Here is a 20,024-nt window from a genome sequence, read left to right on the forward strand (position 1 = left end):
GTATTAATCAGGTATGTCCCTAGATGGTTAGGGTGATTAACACTAAAACAGGCTTTCAGAGTGAGCTATGGAAGTGTTGTCCTTAGAAATCCTTTGATAGAAAAAGAAAAACATCTTAGAGATGTTGGATGATGAAGAGCAGATTCTTGCTACTGCTGAGAGTCTAGTGTTCATCTTCCACACCGGACTTATTTGATACGGTAATTCTACTTTCATTTTATTTCCCATAGCTGAATATTTCTCTTAATTTCCATTGAGAATAAATCCCAACTGTCCCTGGTGTTATATGGGTGTTGTACGATCAGAATCTGGAACTGAACCTTACAAAGTTCTACGTGCCTTTCTCTAGCTTTTTATCGGGTTCTAAGAGTGACGAAGCTCCAGGAAAATTGTTCCCAGTGTAAAAGCAGGGTACAACATCTAATGACAGGGCCTTCCTCTAAAAGTGGGGAGCAGAAGAGTAAAACCTGTTTTTCATTTTAACAAGAATTCTTTCTTGTCCACAGACTGATTTTTCCTGAGCTTTGGCAGTGTGTTTACAGTGTTCATTTGCACTGCTGGCTTAATTAGGATTATTTTATGATTTTCAGTGGTCAAAGCAGCACAGCTCTCCCTTCTTTCTCTCCTTCTTTGAGGGAAAGACCAGCTACACACTCTCTTTTCACAGTGTCTTTTCCCCCCTTTTTATTTCTCCTCTTTGAAGTAACAAATATTTCTTCATAACTTAAGAAACATCCAGGCCCAAGGTTATGCTTGCCATATGAAGTCCTTTGTCCCTGTCTGGATGAGGGCTAGACATGAAACACACCCTAAGGTAACCAAGAGCCCAACTCAAAGCCCTCAGCTCCAACAGCAAATGACATCAAAGCTCCCTGGGAATTCCCACAACCTCTTCCTTTTCATACACCACAAAAGAGACCTGAGTACTGGAAGAAAGTTCTGTGTCATTTTCTGAGCCAGGAACAGAATCCAAACAAGTAGCCGGTGACTTCACCCCATTAGGTCTCAGGCATGAAGAGTAGGGTGGTTTCAACAAGGAGGAAGCCCAGACTTCCCACCTTCTGTTGGATCCCAAAATAGATCTCACCCGCCTGAAACTAGTTAATAAAGGTAGGTCTTATGGTGTGAGTTTCTACATTTTGAAGGTCCTGCCTAAATCTCCAACCTATTTTTCATCTCCTAGCAATATGCCTCCTTGTTCCATGGGTCTTTGAATATAAAATCACTTTGCCTGTTCCTGGTGGCAGTGTCTCTGTGCCATGATTTGTGGGAAGAAGCTATGCCAGGAGTTCCAGGCCATGGCTTAAGTAGGAAAACCCCAGGTGAGGCTTACAAAGGAGACACAGGCAGAGAGGAGTCTTAGGCTACACAAAGCAAACAGAGACAAGTGTTTGATCAAGTTATGGAATGCTGAGTCTTGGGCATTTCCTTTCACAGGGACACAGAAAGGTAGCCAAGTGTCGTTCACTCGGACCCCATGTACGTTCACAACAGCAACTAGCACAAGAAAGTGTGAACTCTCATACAGCTACTGGATCTTCAAAAATAGAAACCAGCATGAATCTGCATATACATGTATAATAAATTCAAGCAGAGGCGAAAGGAACCAAGTAAATTCACAGTCCTAGAGAGAGAGTAAGCCAGGCAGAAACCCTGGGTTCAATTCTTGGATTGATCTTTATTTGCTGGTAAATCTCAGCAATATATCTCTCTTCTCTGAGCCTAGGGTTTCTCTTTTCTGCAACTAAGAAATAGAGATGTTAGTGATAGCTTGACTATGAATATTAAATGAAATCAGGTAAAAATACATAGAATGGTGACTATTATTTAGTAAGAATTCAATGTTCAAAAACTTGTATTTCAAAAAAGAAAATTAGCCTATTTACAATGTAGGAAAAAGGTGAAAAAAATTTTTTAATTAAACATACATTTGTATGTTTAATATATAGGGAATTGTGATTTTCTGAAATGTATAGCCTAAAATATTTCATATATGCTATTTTCAAGTGATACTTGTAGAAATGTGAATTGGTATTCCAAGATCTAATTCCATGGAAATGATCAGTATTGTAGGCCCTTGGTATAGAATATATCTCTACTTTATAAATTGAGTCTATGAAAAATAAAATTATACCTTAAAAATACATATATAACTTTTCTTACAGGTTTTTCAGAAATTTATTTTAAAATGTATTTGTTAAAAATCTATTTTTACTGTACATAGAGACACAGAAACTTCTAGAATTGGCACTATAAATAGAAATCTAAAAGTGTATTCATTATTATATTCATAAATATATTTTTTAAGTTGCTCTTTCCACAACCAAGTAACAAATATGTATATGTGACTTTAATTTAAATATAAATATATTTACAAATAAGATATTTATTTAGAAATATATAAATATATATTTTAACATATATAAAAATATATAAATACATATATATATTTACATATACATTTGTGACTTGGCTGTGGAAAGAGCAATCTTAAAAATACATTTAAATGAGTAATACATACATATATAGAATACATTTTATATGGAAATATAAGGAATTGTACAAAAGAAATACATTTTATATATATATAAAGACAGTCCAGACTATTTTTACTTTATTAGAGACAAATAATGAATTTTATGCTCCTAGACATGAAAGACAAGCAGAAACATCAGGAAGACACTTTGACAGTAGGAAGCTCTGCTGTACGCCTGTGTCACCTTTGCCACTGCAAGTATGACACTCCTCTGATCACTCTAAATGCATGTTTGTGAACAGCTGTCCTCTTCATGACAAAGCTCTCCTGAAAGACCTCTCAGGGGCTACTCAGATCTGAGATGTGCATCACTGATGCCCCATAAGAAAAAAATCAAAGTGCTAGAAAGTCAAAAGAATTATTACCTATATCTAACATTTTATTATTTGTTTTAACAAAGAGATTAAATTCATAGATTACATGTACAATGGAAAATTAATTTAAGCATGTCTCTTACAAGGAAGAAAAACTTTAGCTAGGTATCAGGTAGGAGACAAGTCCTGTTAGAAAAGCAAGTGATTCTCAGGTCTGAGAACTGGTATCATGATAGAGGCATTGCTAGTAAAATTATCTCAGTAAATTCATTACAAAATATTTTGAAACAAAGAGAACATGTACAAAGGATAGATTGATTGATTGATTGATAGATGATAGATAGATAGATAGATAGATAGATAGATAGATAGATAGATAGATAGATTCTGAGAGATGGAGAAAGCCAGTCTCACACACTCAGTTGATTTTTCATCCAAAGGCTGCATGTTAACTACACAACCTAACCATTGGTCACCGGTGAGGGGTAAGATCGAAAGAAAGTGTCTCTGATGCAGAACTGCTTGGGCTTAAGAAATCCCCCTTCAATCTGCCTGCTGGGCGCAGACACATTCAATATGCTCCCAAGCCAAGCATTTCAACTTCCAGGTCATCCTTTGTGGTGCTCACTGGATAGCAGATCCTGAAACTACACCACAAACTTGAAAAGAATCTTCTCTGAGGTTTTAAAATGCTTTTGGTTACTGGGTTGTTGTTTTTTTTCTGTGCCTTTTCATTTTCACTCATCTATGGCACTTCCTGATTCCACAGGGAAACGGAAGACCTTAGACCAGGAGAAAGTAGGCAGGTATCACCTTCTGTTTGTATAGCACTTCACAGTTTGTCAAGCCTGATTATAGGCTCTGCTGGTGGGTCCATTGCACTCATTGTGATTTTACTCCTTTTTGATATTTTTGAACAACAGTAGCCTCAAGATATAAAGGATATGTTATACAAGAGGAAACTAGGATTATGAAAGCTTAAGTGACTTTCCCTAGGTAAATGCTAGAGAGGAAGGAACTTGGTTTTTCCCACTTTAAGCTCTATATTCTGTTGACTGAACCAATGTTCTTAGTTTGGGGTAAGCAGGAAACCATAGATTAGAAAACTTACTGATATTTGTGCCTTTACCCCCCGCCAGAAATAAAGTCACATAATCTCTTAGTCATAAAAGCTTTACACAATTTTAAGAGTGCTGAGAGACACTTTTAAAAGCCATTCATGGTCCAATTAGAGGTTGAAAGAAATCAGATTAAGAATGTTTGCACTGTTGATTTTTTTTTAGGTGAAGAATTATCAAATATTGGCATAATACTTTTTTTATAGGTGAAGAATTATCAAATATTGGCAATTTCTTCTGGTTCAATCTAATACTATTGCTATCTGTGTGGACTTCTGAAATTTTGTCAAGGAAGAGTTTAACAATCAAAGTTTCAAGGGATCGTACCTGAAATCCAAATCTACAAATGTAGATGTAATCTACAAGGGATTGTACCTGAAATCTAACTCTACAAATGTACAATGTAAAATTAATTTAAGCATGTCTCTTACAAGGATGGATGAATGGGGGTATAAGGCAATGAGCTTCCATGGTTATCTACATGATTGGGGATGTGGGTCAAAATGGGTAGGTGTGGTTGGAGCCTGTTTTTACTTTCTTCTGATGTTTCAGCCCTGCCTACCTTGGTATGGCCAAAACCCAGCTGATTTCCTGTGTTATTCTTTCATAGTATAAGAGAGGCTACAAACACATCATGAGTTTGTGTGTGTGTGTGTGTTTACAGAAGGGTGAGATCAACCCATAATATTTTGAAATGAAGGGGGAACCACTATAATCCCACCCCAACTAGGGGTAGACATTCAAAAATGTATGGATTTGTAAAGTCCATGGAAGGGGGTTAGATCAGAATCAGATGGCTGGCTCAATTCTTTCTGAGAGCATGTCCTCAAACTGTGATTTTAGACATCAAGGCTAAGTCTGCAGAGATTCTGTGTTAGAAGAGCTTATAGAACTTGGAAGGAGTGTCAGAAAGAGACAAAATCAAATTTGTATTGAGTACTGTGATGTGTCATCTGCATCCCCTTTTTTATGACTCTGGCATTTAGCTCATTGGAAAGAATCTTTCCAGAAACTGCCCTCAGAGGGGGGAAAACCTCCCTATACAAGGCCATGCCATTTTCCTGGAGTGGGTGGTGGAGTGGACAGGCAATGTCCAATGACCTTTTGGTTGGGGTGAGTGGTATACAGAGTGGGACAACTCTGAAGGGCCATCCCAGCTCTCTGTGGGATGCTGACACCTGCGGGGGGCTGTTTCAGTTCCCCTCCTTCCTCTGTCCAATGCTGGTTCTTTCACTCCTTCACAGATGCTGCTCTGAGTCAGATTCTCAATAAACTATCTGCTGGCAAATCCTCCTCTCAAAGAGTCTGAATCCTGGGGAAAACCCATTTAAGACAAAGCCTGAAATTGAGAAAAGGTGTTATGGAACATAGCTGGAGAGGATTCTTTTGGGAACAAGAATGCATAAACGAAGAAAGGCATGAGAGCGTTCCTCAGCTGGGTAGGATTCTATCCTGGATAAAAAAGCATTGCTATCCCAATTATTCATAAGTCTGTGAAGTTGCCATGTCTGGGACTGGAAAAAGCTTTCATGTAAAAATCAGTAAAAAGATTAGTAACAATGAAACAGGAAGGAAGGAAATGAGTGCTTTACCCTCAGAATAAACTATTCACCCACTGAGAAATGGAGCTTCTCTGTCAGTGCACTCAGTTAGTTTTTGATGGAAATGAGAATCACATACACACAGTCATCTGCACTTTTGCAGGATTCCCACAAAATGCAGGGATCCACATAGGTTCATTTTCCAAACAACAGAAGATTTTCTTTTGAAGCACAAGACCATTTTAGAAATTTCAGTCATGGATATAGCAATAATTTAAATGCACCTTAGACAATTTTCTGCCTCCTTAAGCAGAGAATCCTGAAATTCAGCAGTCCCTAACCTTTTTAGCTCAAGGGACCTGTTTTATGGAAGACAATTATTTCCACAGATGGAGATGGAGGGAATGGAGGAGGATGGTTTCAGGATGAAACTGTTCCATCTCAGATCATCAGGCATCAGATTCTCATAAGGAGCCCACAACCCAGATCCCTCATACGTGCAGCTCACAATAAGGTGTGCTCTCCTAGGAGCATCTAATACAACTGATCTGACAAGAGGTGGAGCTCAGGGGGGGGGGCAATATTCTTTCACCCAATTCTCACCTCTTTCCGTGTGGCCACGTTCCCAACAGGCCATGGACCAGTACCGCTCCATGGCCTGAGGGTTGGGAATCCCTGCTGTACTTAATGAATTTTCACTTGATGAATTGGAGACAATTTCAAACCATTTTGAACATCAATTATCTTACTAAATGCTAAGATAACAGTCCTCTGAAGCAGTGCTCCTCAAACTTTAATATGCATACAAATCACCTGAGGATCTTGTGAAAATGCAGATTATGAGTTCCTAGAGCTGAGATCCTGCATTTCTGACTAGTTTTCTGGTGATGCCAATGTTTCTTCATGCCAACCACATTTTGAGTAACAAGGCTTTAAAGTTATTTAGTAGATATAATTATCTTTGCCTTTAGCACTTAGTAGTCTAAGATTGTAATACTTTCATTCATCATATTTGCTTATTATCTTCTTTTATAAACTCACCATCAAGCTTAAACTTAAATGCAGATACAAAAGAAATCATCTAATCCAAACGCATCATTTGAAACAAATTTGAATAGAAAACTGATGCCCAGAGAGGTAATATGATTTTTATAAGGTCACTTAACTGGTTAATGGTAAAAACAAGGCTTATATTACTGGTCTTCTGAGTGTATCTTTTCTCCCAGTTTCTAAATCCCCTACTAATTTGTTGCTCCTTTTCTAAAACAGACTGAAAATTCAGATAACAAATATTCTTAGAATTCAATGTAAACAGCTCTAACAAAGGGTCTTGTCAACTTTCCTATGAGCACAGTCAAATAATCCAAAGTAGTAATTGGACTTGGTGCCATCTGTACATGGGCTTTTTCTTATTTTGCTAAATTATGATATCTGGACAGTTTCCTGGATGGCTGAAGTCATCTAGGAATAACTGATTAGCATCTGACTAATTACATTTATAAAATTATAAACTATTTTGCCAGATTTACCCAAACCAACCAAAACACACGATGGGCACTTGAATTTGACCATCTGATAAGCAATGAGGTTTAAATATGCCCAAATATTGCATGGAGATAACTATACTAAAAAAAAATTTCACTGTTTATCTAAAGTTTAAATTTAAATGGTTGCTCTATTTTTTTCTGCAACCCAAAGTTGAAAAGATATAAGAATGTACAATAAACTTGATTGTGGTAATCATTTCACAATGTGTGTGTGTGTGTGTGTGAAAATATCACATTGTGCAGGGCGTGGTGGCTCATGTCTGTAATCCCAGCACTTTAGGAGGCTGAGGTGGGCAGATCATTTGAGGTCAGAAGTTCGAGACCAGTCTGGCCAACATGGTGAAACCCCGTCTCTACTAAAAATACAAACAAACAAAAAAATTAGCTGGGCATGGTGGTGCACACCTGTAATCCCAGCTACTCGGGAGACTGAGAAGAGAGAACCGCTTTTCTCTTTTTTTGAACCCAGGAGATGGGGGTTGCAGTGAGCCAACATTACACCACTGCACTCCAACCTGGGCAACAAAGTGGTACATTTACAGTGTACAATGTGTGTGTGTGTGTGGGGGGGGGGGGGTTTGGTCAGTTATAAGAAAATAAAAAATGAAACACATCAATTTAAAAAAATCACAATTAGGAAAACAAAAATGAAGACAGAAAAGGAAGAAGTATAAAGAACACAAATTTAAAAAGGAAAAGAGCAATAGAGAAAAGGATCTTGTGGATGTTTATGTATAAAAACAAAAATAGAGATAAAATTGGTAAAAGTGGTAGACACTTTTTGGCCAGTGAATGATACAGAGCACATATTTTCACCTTGGACTGGCCCTTAATTCCTGAATAAATAAAGACTCACTATTTAAGTGCTTCCTAATAAAATGTAGGGCCAAGAGAAGGAGAAAAAAAAATCTCTAATAAAGACACAGTTGGCACAATAAAAAGTTATTATGCCTTGAAAAATAAGTGCTAGAAACAAACAAACAAAATGCTATTAAAAATCTAAGGTTTTTAAAGGAAATTATAAGAGCATTACAAAATACTTAGGACTGAATGATAATAATAGCTTTATATGTCAAAATTTATGAGGCACAATTAAAGCAATACTTAGAGGGAAAAATTATGGAACACCAAAAACAAATCAGCCAAACATTTCAACACAAAAACCTAGAAAAAGAACATCAGTGTAAATCCAGACAAACAAAAAGCAAGGAAATAATGAAGATAAGAGTAGAAATCAGTGAAATACAAAAAAACGAGAACAAAAAGAGAGATGAACGAAAGTAAAAGTTATACTTTGAAGACACTGATAAGCCAGACTAAACTCCATGCATATGTAATCAAGAAAAAGAAAAAGGGAAAAAGAAGGTTCAAAAATATACACAAGAAAGGATGTAGCGACTACAGCTAAAAGAGTTGAAATATAATAAAAACACATTATGAACAAATATCAGCACTAAATTTGCATATGTGGAAGAAATTAATAAATTTCTGGAAATAACAAAAAATTAATAATTTGAAACAAATAGTAAAAATAAGACATTAGTAAAAATCAAAGAAACTTAAGTGACAGTCATAAGTATTCTCTCAGGTAAGCCCCACACCAGTTGATTTTACAGGTAGGCGCTGCCAAATTTTGAAGAAACAGATCATCCTTATTTTATACAAATGGTTCCAGAAAATAAAAAAAGAAAATTGTACAACCAATTCTATGAGGCTTCTATAATTGGAATATTCAAAAAACAAATATATAAAATAATTCTACATGCAAAAGTCAAAAATAAAAGATTACCCAATAAAATCCAACAATATGTTTAAAATATACAATAAGCATGTAGTTTTGCTTCACAAAGGCAAAAATGATTTGGCAGCTAAAAAAAAAAATCTGCCAAGGCTATTTAACATAATGATGAATCAAAGGAGAAAAATCACAGGATCATATCAATTAATACAAATCAAGGGGTTAAGTTCAGACCATATGTTTTTCAAGAGGCAGAAAAAATGACTTAAGGCTTCTTCTAAAATTTCAAATCTTTTTATTTTTGAAATTGGCTGGTTTTATTATTTTTTCTCAACAAGGAGTATAGGTTGCAAGTCCCTGAATTTTGTGTGTGTGTGTGTGTGTTTAATAATGACTTCTTGGCCGGGCACAGTGGCACACAAATAACGAGTAAGTGTTCATGAATAACGAATAGCTAATTCAAGTTTGAATTTGTTTGCTTTTGCTTCTCTAGTTCTTTTAATTGTGATGTTAGGGTGTCGATCTTAGATCTTTCCTGCTTTCTCTTGTGGGCATTTAGTGCTATAAATTTCTCTCTACACACGGCTTTAAATGTGTCCCAGAAATTCTGGTACGTTGTGTCTTCATTCTCATTGGTTTCAAAATTAATTCAGTTTTGAAAAAGACGTGTAAGAAAGTGGGAGAGAGGACATGTCCTGCTAGCTATGTTCATATGGTTAAAGCTACAGTAATGAAAACAGTGTATTGCTGGTAAAAGAAACAGGTGAAAAGACCAATGGAATATAAAAGAGAGTTAAAAATTAGAATCACGTAATGTCTAGAACTTGGTGTGTAATCAACACAGGACTCTACAATCACTAGGACAAGGGTGGATGCTTTAACAGATGATACTAGAAAAATTGGATTATACATGTATTTAAAAGTAGATCCCTATCTTATTCTATATACAAAAACAAATGTTGAATATATTAAAGGCTAAAGTTTGACAGGCAAAAGCATAAAACCAATTTAAAAATGAAAAGGCATCTTTGCAATCTTAGCAAAAACTAATAATTAAAGCGACAAAAAAACCCCTAAATGCCTGATAATTACTGTGTAAAGGATGCTATACCCTACCAATAATCAGAAAAATAAAAAATATAACAAAAGTAAGATATCACCTTTTTTCCCATCATCTTAATTAAATTTAGATAATTGGGTAATATTGGGTTTGGGCAAGGATACGTGGAAATGATGTACTAGTCTCATTGTCTTTAAACTACTATGTTTAAGGTTAAGTACATGTTTGGGCATATTTCTGAACTTCCCTGTTCTATTGATCTGTTTATTTATGTTCTAGCACCTTGATGTGTTAATGACTATAATTTTAGGATGTATTTTAATATTTTGATAAGGCCAGGCCTCCATTAGTCATCTTTTTCAGAATCTCCACAAAAAAATTTTAAAAAAAAACAACATTAAAATCAACTGATTAAAATCAACTCTGTAATTCTTTTGAAAATCTTGTTAGGATTGTACTGGGATTATGGGAAATTTAAAATTTAGGGAGAATCAGCATTCATATGATACTGAGTCTTTCTATACAGGACCAGTTTGTGCCTCTTCGTTTATTCAAGCCCTCATGTTATCTCTCAGTAGCATTTCTTCATATAGATCTTTTAAATTTATTTTTAGTTTTATTTCTAATTATTTTACCATTTTTATTGCTATTGAGATATTTTCATTTTTACTGGTGATTGTTTAAATTAGTCAGCATATTTATTTTCACCTTAATTTTGTATTAAACTGTGATACCAAGTGAAATAATTTTCAGGTTGTTCTCTTTTCAATGCTAACTAAAATTTTACTTCCTTCTTTCATATTTGATATTTAACTTCCTTTACATCTCATAAAGTATAAAATCAAAAGTCTAACTGCACTGACTAGATTCTATTTCCAGAGAAAGTAAAATAATAGTAATGATATTGAAGTTTTTTCTATTTTACCAACTTCTGCTTTTCTCCGTGATTTTACTTTATATTTTAATTGATTTTAATTTGATCTTTTTCTAATTGTTTAAGGTAGAAACGCTGATTGTTTATCTTATTTTGATTCTTTCCTAAATATAGCATTTTAAATGCTATAACTTTCCCTGTAAGTACTGTCTATAATTGCATCCACAAATTTCAATTTTGTTTCATTATAATTCAACTCAAAATATATTCTAATTTCCTCTATACAATGTTTTTTGGCCTTTGAATTATTTAGCAATGTATTGCTTAATTTGGAGATGGCCTAGATATCTTGCTATAATTTATCTGTATGCTTCAAACATTACAAATCCATTGAGACTTGTCTTATGGTCTAGTATATGGTCTGTCTTGGTGAACGTTCCGTGAGCATTCTACAGTTATTTTGAGTGTAGTGTTTCTACAAATGTGAGTTAGGTCATGATATTTGATAATGATCTTCAAATCTTATATATCTGTTCTGATTTTTTGGCCTACTTATTAAATGAATTATTAACAGATAGGTGAAAAAAATCCCCAACTATGATTATGAATTTGGCTGTTTGCTCATTAGTTCTGTTAATTTATAATTCACTTCTTTTGAGCTTCTGTTCTTAAGTGCTTCAATTTGTAACATGATTATTATGTCTATTTTAGAAATTAACCTATTTATCATTATGAAATATGCTCCTTTATCTCTGGTAATACACTGTTTTGAAATCTATTTTGACAGATATTAACAAGGCACATCAACTTTCTTATGTTTAGGATTTACATGGTACATAATTTTCCACTCTTTTATGTTTGATGTACATGTCTTTTTATTTGAAGTGTGTTTTATATAAACAGTTTTTGTAATTGGTTCTTTTTATATGACAATTTCTGCCTTTCATATGGAGTTTTTAGATAATTTAAATAATGTAATTAATGATATAGGTGGGTTTAAGTCTACCATATTGGTATTTATTTTCTATTGTTTCCAACAATTATTCATTTCTTGGTTCCTCTTTTCCTGCCTTCTTTGAATCAATTAATTTTATTATTCCATTAATCTTCTCTTTGATTTTTCCTCTATAGCTATTTGTGCATATGTGTATTTTTATTCTAGAGATTACAATTTGCATCTCTAGCTTATTGCAATCTACTTCCAAAAAATATTACTATCCCATGAATAATGTTAGGACCTTACAGCAGTATTATTCTACTTTGAACTGCCTTGCCCTTTGTGATCATATATATTATTTCCCATAGAAGAGGTCAGCTGAGTCTAACATTAAAGCTGCTCTACTTCCTTTTTTACCCACTTATGCTTCTTTCCCTTCTTGCTCACAGATGGTGATCCCTAGACCACTCCTTAGTAAATGGCCTGCATACCAAATTCCATCTCAGAATATATTTCTTAGAGAATCCAAATCCAACCTGCCACAAACAAAGAGAATCACCAATTCTCCTCATTCTTGAAAAATTCCCTTTGATGTGATTTCCACTCAAACTGCAGCCCATCTTTTAAAAGGCTTTGCAAGAAGAGGTGGCTTGCCACTATTTCTGGCCTCAGAAGAAATGGTAGTGGCCATCCTCTTTTCAATCTAGACCAGTGTACAGTCATACTTATTTACCTCTGTTCTGTGCCATAAATAATAATATCAATACGCTCTCCATTGCCAAGGCTAAGACTTAATATCCCATCATTTATTCATGCGTTCACCAGTTTTGAGCACTACAATAAGTAGGTTCTGCACTCAGTGTTGAACATACAATCTTGACCACACATGGCCTCTGCCCTGAGATCCTTATAGTTCACGGGATGAAGAGATAGGTAAACAAGAACAGTGGAGTATACAGGCATTTTGTGAGAAGTGTGTATCGAGGATGAAGCGATCAATTATACCACCTGGGACTCAGGAGAAGAGTTTAGAAAGGGTTAGGTTCTATAATGGAAATAATCCTTGAGCTAAATGATAGAAGTAGAAGGTAAGTTTGTATTTCTTGGGGAGACATAATGAGTAAATCATTTACAGAGAAGGAAAAAAATATGAGCTTCCCATCAGGAATGTTATAGAAAAGTGAAAACTCTGACATATTTCAGCACTAAAATAAATCTGTTATGATTAAAATGACTAAACCCGTGTGTGTGTGTGTGCGCGCGTGCGTGCGCACACGTGCGTGTGTGTGTGTGTAAACAGGTGTGGAAGATGTGACAAATGAAATAATTCAGCCTGAGATAATGCTTATCTCTATCTCCTTATGTCCAATCAGTTACCAGGTTCTTTCAAGTCTGTTTTTCACTTTACTGTATCTGTAGCACATGACTCACAACTTTCTGTCTTCTACCATATTTTTGTAAACATGTTCACTGCTATGTATGTACCTTAAGGGTGAACATGGTAATTCATTCATTCTTTGGATCCCTCCATATCACAACATATTGTTCATATGAGGCAGTGTTTACTAAGTAGAATTAAAAGTGAATGTTGTCATGGTGTGGAAATAAAGCAAACACTCATAAATATCTTTAATACTTACTGGAAACATGATATAGAATAGGGGTTAGCACACTATTGTCCACAAGCCAAATCTGACCCACTGCCTGTTTTTGTACATCCTGTGAGCTAAGGATAGTTTTTGCATTTTTGAATGGTTAAAAAAAACTTTAAAGATGAATAATATGAAAATCATATGAAATTCAAACTTCAGAGTTCATAAATATAATTTTGTTGAGATATAGTTATGCTTGTTCATTTACATATTGACTACAGCTACGTTCACGCTAATGGAAGTGTTACGTAGTTGTGACACAGACTGTATGGACCATAAACCCTAAAGTATTTTTTTCTCTGCTTTCTTTATAGAAAATGTTTTCTGGTATTGAGAGAAAGGACCATGAGTTTTTCCATAAACTGGATTTGAATTTTAATCCTATCTGTAGCTCTACTAGCCATGTTATCTAAAGTGCTTAGCCATCTCTGAATTTTAAGATAATCATTTTTAGAATGAGAAAAATTATATCTCTGGTAAGAATTTATATGAGAATTGATAAAAAAAATCAGGAATAGAGTAAATTTCAATCAATGCGTTTCTTCTTCTTTGATGCCTGGTGTTAGAGATTTTCATCTTTGAAATCCAATCAATTAAACATGTATTGCATTTTCTGTTAAAGATTCAGTCAGTGTTTGGATAGTCGAACCCAAACAAAGGAAGAGAGGAAATTATGGTTAAGAGGCTTTGGGCTTTATTGTAGCAAGGGTTTCCAGGCAGTGGTCTGTAATTTATAACTGATGTGGAAGACCCTGGTATTTAAAATACTGTGAGCATGTGGTGGTTGCTTTTAGGATTGCTAACCAGTCCAGCCTGAACGGGACCATTCCAAATTGCAGACATTTTAGAGGAGCCATGAAAATAAACATGAACATATGATTTTGCATATGTTGACGGGCTCCCTATGAAACCAAACAAGAAGTACTTATTGAGTATCTGCTTCTCAAATTGCTTCATTTGTTGTCGATATTACTTAGATACAAGGGACTTTCTGGGAAGAATTATGCCTTCTGTTTCTTTCTCAATCCCCCAATGACACCAAGAGTTGACAATAAGTATTTAACAAATCCTGTGAACTAGATTAATAGATACATGGTCTTTCAAGAATTTAGAAGAAACCCAGCGAAAGACGATAGGATGCCTTTCCTTACAATCCAACATATGTTTTAATTTGTTTTCTTGCTCGTGCTATGTTCCTGTCTGTCACCAGTGTTTAATTCTGGTTTTGGCATATTATAGGTGCTTAATGAATGCTGATTGAAGGAAGGAACATAGTATAGATGGATAAACATTGGATTAGAATCAAGAGGCATAAATGTGAGCGTCCGATTTATTATTTTATTCTTGAGTGATGTAGAAAAAGTACTTTGAGTCTTTGATTCTTATTTTACTCACCTGTAAAACTGGAAAACACCTACCTTGCCAAACTCACACGGCTATACTAGGGATCAAATACAAATAGTGCAAGAGAATGTACTTTGTAAACCATAAATGGCTATAAAGTGTGCTTATTATGTAAATAATAAAAAAGACTCTACATTTTATATTTAAGAAAATTCTTACGCTTTTTGTCTATTGGCTCAAGATTGAAGAAAAGAAAAACTAAGAGTATTACTTCAGTAAATGTAGACTAAAATGACAGAAATTTTTTTTGACAAGTAAGATTTTAGTCAATGAAAGATTTTGGGAAGATATTTTCAAGACTAATGTTTTCCATTATCATTGTTTCTCATTTGTAGTAAACTTGTCTCTGAACTACTGCATACTAATCATATTTGTGTATCAAATCAGGATTAAAGTGTACTGAAAGGAAGAATAGTCAGAAATCCTATATTTCTCTGAAAGGTTTGTGTGTGTGTGTGTGTGTGTGTGTGTGTGTTTTTAAAGCTAACCACCTTATCTTTAAAAATCACTTTCTAAGTTATTTGGTGTTGTATTGATTTGTGAAGACTAAATTTTCTTAATAGGTCTTATATAGTAACTGAACTTTCAATGATATTAATAATTTTTTCTAATACACAGACTATCACTCCTGAATCAGTTTTAGTATGAACTGGGTATGCTATAGATTAAATGTAGTCCCCAAAAGTTAATGTCTTGGAAATTTACTTGCACTGTGTCAAGAGACAGAGCCTTTCAAAGGCAATTGGGTCATGAGGACCCTGATGTCATGAATAGATTAATGTCATTATCGTGGGAGTGGTTTAGTTATCATAAGAGTGTCTTTTATATAAAAGTGAGCTCTCTCTCACATGCTCTCTTTTGCCCTTCTACCCTGGTACCATGTTTTGATGCAGCAAGGCCTTCACCAGATGTTGAGCAGATGCCAGTGCCATGCTCTTGGACTTTCTAGTCTCCAGAACTATGAGCCAAACAAACTTCTTTTCTTTATAAACTAACCAGTCTGTGGTATTCTATTATAGCATCAGAAGGCAGACTAAAACAAGGTACATACCTGAAATGTAAGATGTAGCTAATTGACATATATTAAAACAATTCCAGAGATTTCTGTTTTCAGCTATAATAGAGTAGCGTGTAATACAACAAACTGTCCTGGCAAGAACAATCATAAAACATGAATTAAGTATACAAAAAAGTTTAAAAGCATTTGAGGGCAACCAAGTAGTCAGGACTTAAAAGTCTAAAAAAAAAAAAAAAAAAAAAAAAGAACACATTGAAGGGAACTTTATATTCTGTGTTACTTTAACCTTTGAGGTATTCTTCAAATCCTAAGCAATGCAAAATAAGAGTATAAAAGGCCAAGTAGAAATTGGCAATAGAGAGGCCAAAAAACTAAGGAGAGTTTTTAGCAGACACACTGCTGATGAAATAGAAATTGTACTTCAAAGACTGTCAATGTGGAGATCCTAATCCAAGCTTTTAGTTGAGACTCCTGAAGAGTCAAGCCTTAGAAGAAAAAACTGAAAAAAAAATGTATAAAGGCTCACAAATAAAGCACAAGCTTGAATTATCTTAATTATTCATTGAATTAAAGTGATCTTTCCCAAATCTTACCAAGCGTCCAAAAAAAAATCTTGAAAGGAAGATATTATTAGTCAGAGCCTCTACAATTTATTGTATCTGATATTCACTTAAAACATTATTAGTATAATAGTAGAAAAGCCCAAATAAATACGGTATTTTAAAGTCAACCTAAACAGACCTCTCCATCAAGATACTGGTGTTATCAGATGCAGAATTAAAAATGATTGTGATTAATATGTTTTTAAATAGACTGTAAGATGAATAATTTCACAAAGAATACACAGGAAAAACTGAATAGGTATTCTAGAGTTAAAATAAAATAGCAAAACTAAGGATTTAATAAATAAACTGCTGATTATATTGAGCAAAATTTGGGATTATTGAAACAGAAGATAGCTCAGTGTATAATAATCAGACTACAGCGTGAAAAGGAAGGGAATAACAAACAGAAGAATAGAAAAGTTAAAAAGATACACAGCAAAAAGGCGTAATGTATGTATATTTGGCAACTAAGAAAAAAAAAGTAAATGAGCAGAAGGAATATCCAAAACTTTTTTTTTTTTTTTTTTTTTTTTTGAAACTAAGACACTAAGCCACAGATTGGAGAAGCTTCACAAACAAGACATATGCGAAGACAGGTAGGCCTGGGAACATCATAGAAAGACTGTTGGAGACAAAAAACAGAGAGACTATATTAAAAGCACCAGGGAATAAAAGACATTGCCTTCAAATATATATCAGATGTACAGCTAACTCTCCAAAATATAGAAGTGAAAAGATAACAGGATAACATCTTCCAAAGGATAAAAGAAAACATCTGGCTACCTAGAATTTTGTACCAAAGATATCCTTTGAAAATGAATGCCAACTAAAAATATTTTAGCCACACAAAAACTGAAAGAACTCATTGTCAGCAGGCCCACATTAAAAGAAATAATAAAAGTGAATTTCCTCAAGCTAAACAAAAATAATAGAAGCATAGAAATGTAGAAAGGATTAAAGAGCACTGGAGAGGGTAAATATTAGGGAATTTAAATTCATTTTACTTTAAAAATGCAGAAAGCAATAAATGGAGGAAAAGCATTCTAAGGTATTATAAAATTGTGAGAGTATTAATTTATACCAGTCTCTGAACAAGTTAGTGTGTGTGTTGCAACCTCAAGACTAACCACTGAGAAAATAAAAGTATAGCTCACTGTGATGGTAAATTTTAAATGTCAACTTGGCTGGATTGAGGGATGCCTCAGTGGCTGGTAAAGCGTTATTTCTGGGTGTGCTTGTATGGTGTTTCTGGAGGAGACTGTCATGTGAGTCAGTGGACTGACAGAGGAATATCCACCCTCAGTGTCGATGAGTGCCATCTAATCAGCTGGGAGCCCAGATGGAATAAACAGGTGAAAGAAGGGGAGAATTTCCTTTCTTCCTCTTCCAGAGCAGGAAACTCTTTCTCTTTTGCCCCTGAACATCAGAACTCTGGGTTCTTAAGCCTTTGGACTCTGGGACTTGTACCAGCAGCTTCGTGGGGCTCCTGAGCCTTTGGCCTCAGACAGAATTATGCCATTGGCTTCCTTGGTTCTGAGGCTTTTGGACTTGGACTGAGTCATGCTACCAGTGTCCCAGGTCTCCTGCTTGCCGAGGGCCTATCATGAGACTTAATTGTGTGAACCAATTGCCCTCCATAATTGTGTGAGCCATTCTCCTGATGAATACCCTCTTATTATCTATTTATATGTAGATACATCATATTATTTCTCTCTGGAGAACACTGACTAATACACTAACAAACTAATAGAATGAGAAATCACATAATCAAACTATGTATTTTATAAAAAAGCAAGAAAGAGACAAATAACAAGAAAGAGACAAAGAACAAATGAATAAGAAACCGTAAGTTGGTAAGTTTAAAACTAAACATTATTAATTACATTAAACGTAATTGTACTAAGTTCTCCAACTAGAAAAGAGAATTTTAGGTTGCATATATATAAAAAATAATATGTTGACAACAAACTAAGCATATTAAATATGATTATAAAGAAAAGTTAAAAGTAATAGGATAAAAGAAGACACAATACACAAATATAAAATGTTATTCAGTATTGGCATGGCTACAATAAAACCAGACAAAGGTTATGATAAAGCAAGAAGTGTTGCTAGATGGCTTTTAAAGTTAGTTTTAAAAGAGATAATTCACCTAAAAGATACAAAAATCTAAAATTATATACTGACAGTTTCCAGTTTACACAGTTCTCACATGGATGAATATCAGTTATAACAATTTAGCTAACTAAAACCAGTCTCCCAAGAACATGATTCATATTTCAGTTTGCACAATATATTAATTTTAACTGTATAAAGTACCCACTTCACTATTAGTCTTTCAATTCAAAAATCACCATGTGAATTACAAATGTGAATAATGATGGGTGACCAATCACATCATTTCATTCAAAGTCTGTCACTGACTGGTCACTGGGTATCTGTTATTTCATTCATACAGAAACTAAAAAGTGTATACTTATGTTACCATTTTGTCTCCTAGTGATAAACTTAAATGACACTTTACAAAAATGGATAATCAAAAGAGAGAATTAGCTAAAAATGATGAACATGCAGCAAATAAATGAAAAATGATAATGTTGGGAAGTGAAATTTGAATCAAAGATAAATGGAGTTATAAAATAAATAGCTAACTCTGGGAATGTTGACTCTCTACTGCCATTCAAGAGACTCTGGGAATACAGCCAGAGAAAGTCAGTGAAAGTGAAATTATTGATATAAATAAAAAAATAAGTTGTGACAAAAAGGAAGAAGCTGTCCCAGAAGTGATGTCAAGAAAAAAGCGTATGTTAAAGGAACTCTCAGAGATATTTCATAACATTGAAAGTGCAAAGGATAAAATGCTGGAAGTGGATTCAAACTTCACAAGAAACATGACAATTCATCAACACACAGAAGAACTGCCTGCTTTGTAATGTAAGTCATATAAAGAGGAAAAGGTAAACAATGTTTAAACTAGTCTTCGTAAGTTTTTTTTTTTCCCACAAAAAAGGAAACACTTTATTTCTTTGTGTTTCTGTTTCAAATTCTAGTGAACTAAATATCAGTTTCACTAGTTGTTTTTCCATTTTTCTACATACTTATAACTAAAAATAAGAGAGCATTTAATGTTACCAAAAAACCTTTTATATATCATGAAATAATTGTAATTTTTCCCATTGATTATTAAGGTTACATTGCATAGTTGCAACTTGTATAGTCATTTTGTGGTTTCACACTACCAGGCAAAGTAAAGAAAGACTGCCTTCACATTTAATAATATAGCCTCTAAATGTCTCAAAAATGACAAAACTAAAAGAGAAACAAACAAGTCCAAGATTTTGTTGGAGGAATATAATACATATCTCTCAGTACCTGATGGAAACAGTACACAAAATATTGGGAAAAATCAATATATACAAAATATATATAATATAGGAAATTTCAACAACACGATCGACAAATAGGACATTTTAAATATATGGAATGTTTTATCCAACAATTGCAGACCACACATTCCTCTCAAAGTACATGTAATACTTACTAATATTGACCATAGACTGATCCATAATTCAAGGCTCAACAAATTTCAAAGAATTGAAACATAGAATATATTTTTGACCACAGAAGAATCTAGCTATAAGTTTTTTTTTAAAAAAGTAATCCCAAATCCACATATGTTT

The 20,024-nt window shown here is 34.2% G+C and overlaps 1 protein-coding gene across 6 annotated transcripts in view; it reads right to left on the minus strand.

Annotated features, from left to right (window-relative positions):
• The window catches only part of PAPPA2 (pappalysin 2), a 271,490-nt gene that overhangs the window by 107,610 nt on the left and 143,856 nt on the right, over positions 1-20,024 (minus strand). The window lies entirely within an intron of this gene.

The sequence above is a fragment of the Papio anubis genome, chromosome 1 (genome assembly GCF_008728515.1).
Source record: "Papio anubis isolate 15944 chromosome 1, Panubis1.0, whole genome shotgun sequence".
In the NCBI taxonomy this organism is placed as follows: domain Eukaryota; kingdom Metazoa; phylum Chordata; class Mammalia; order Primates; family Cercopithecidae; genus Papio; species Papio anubis.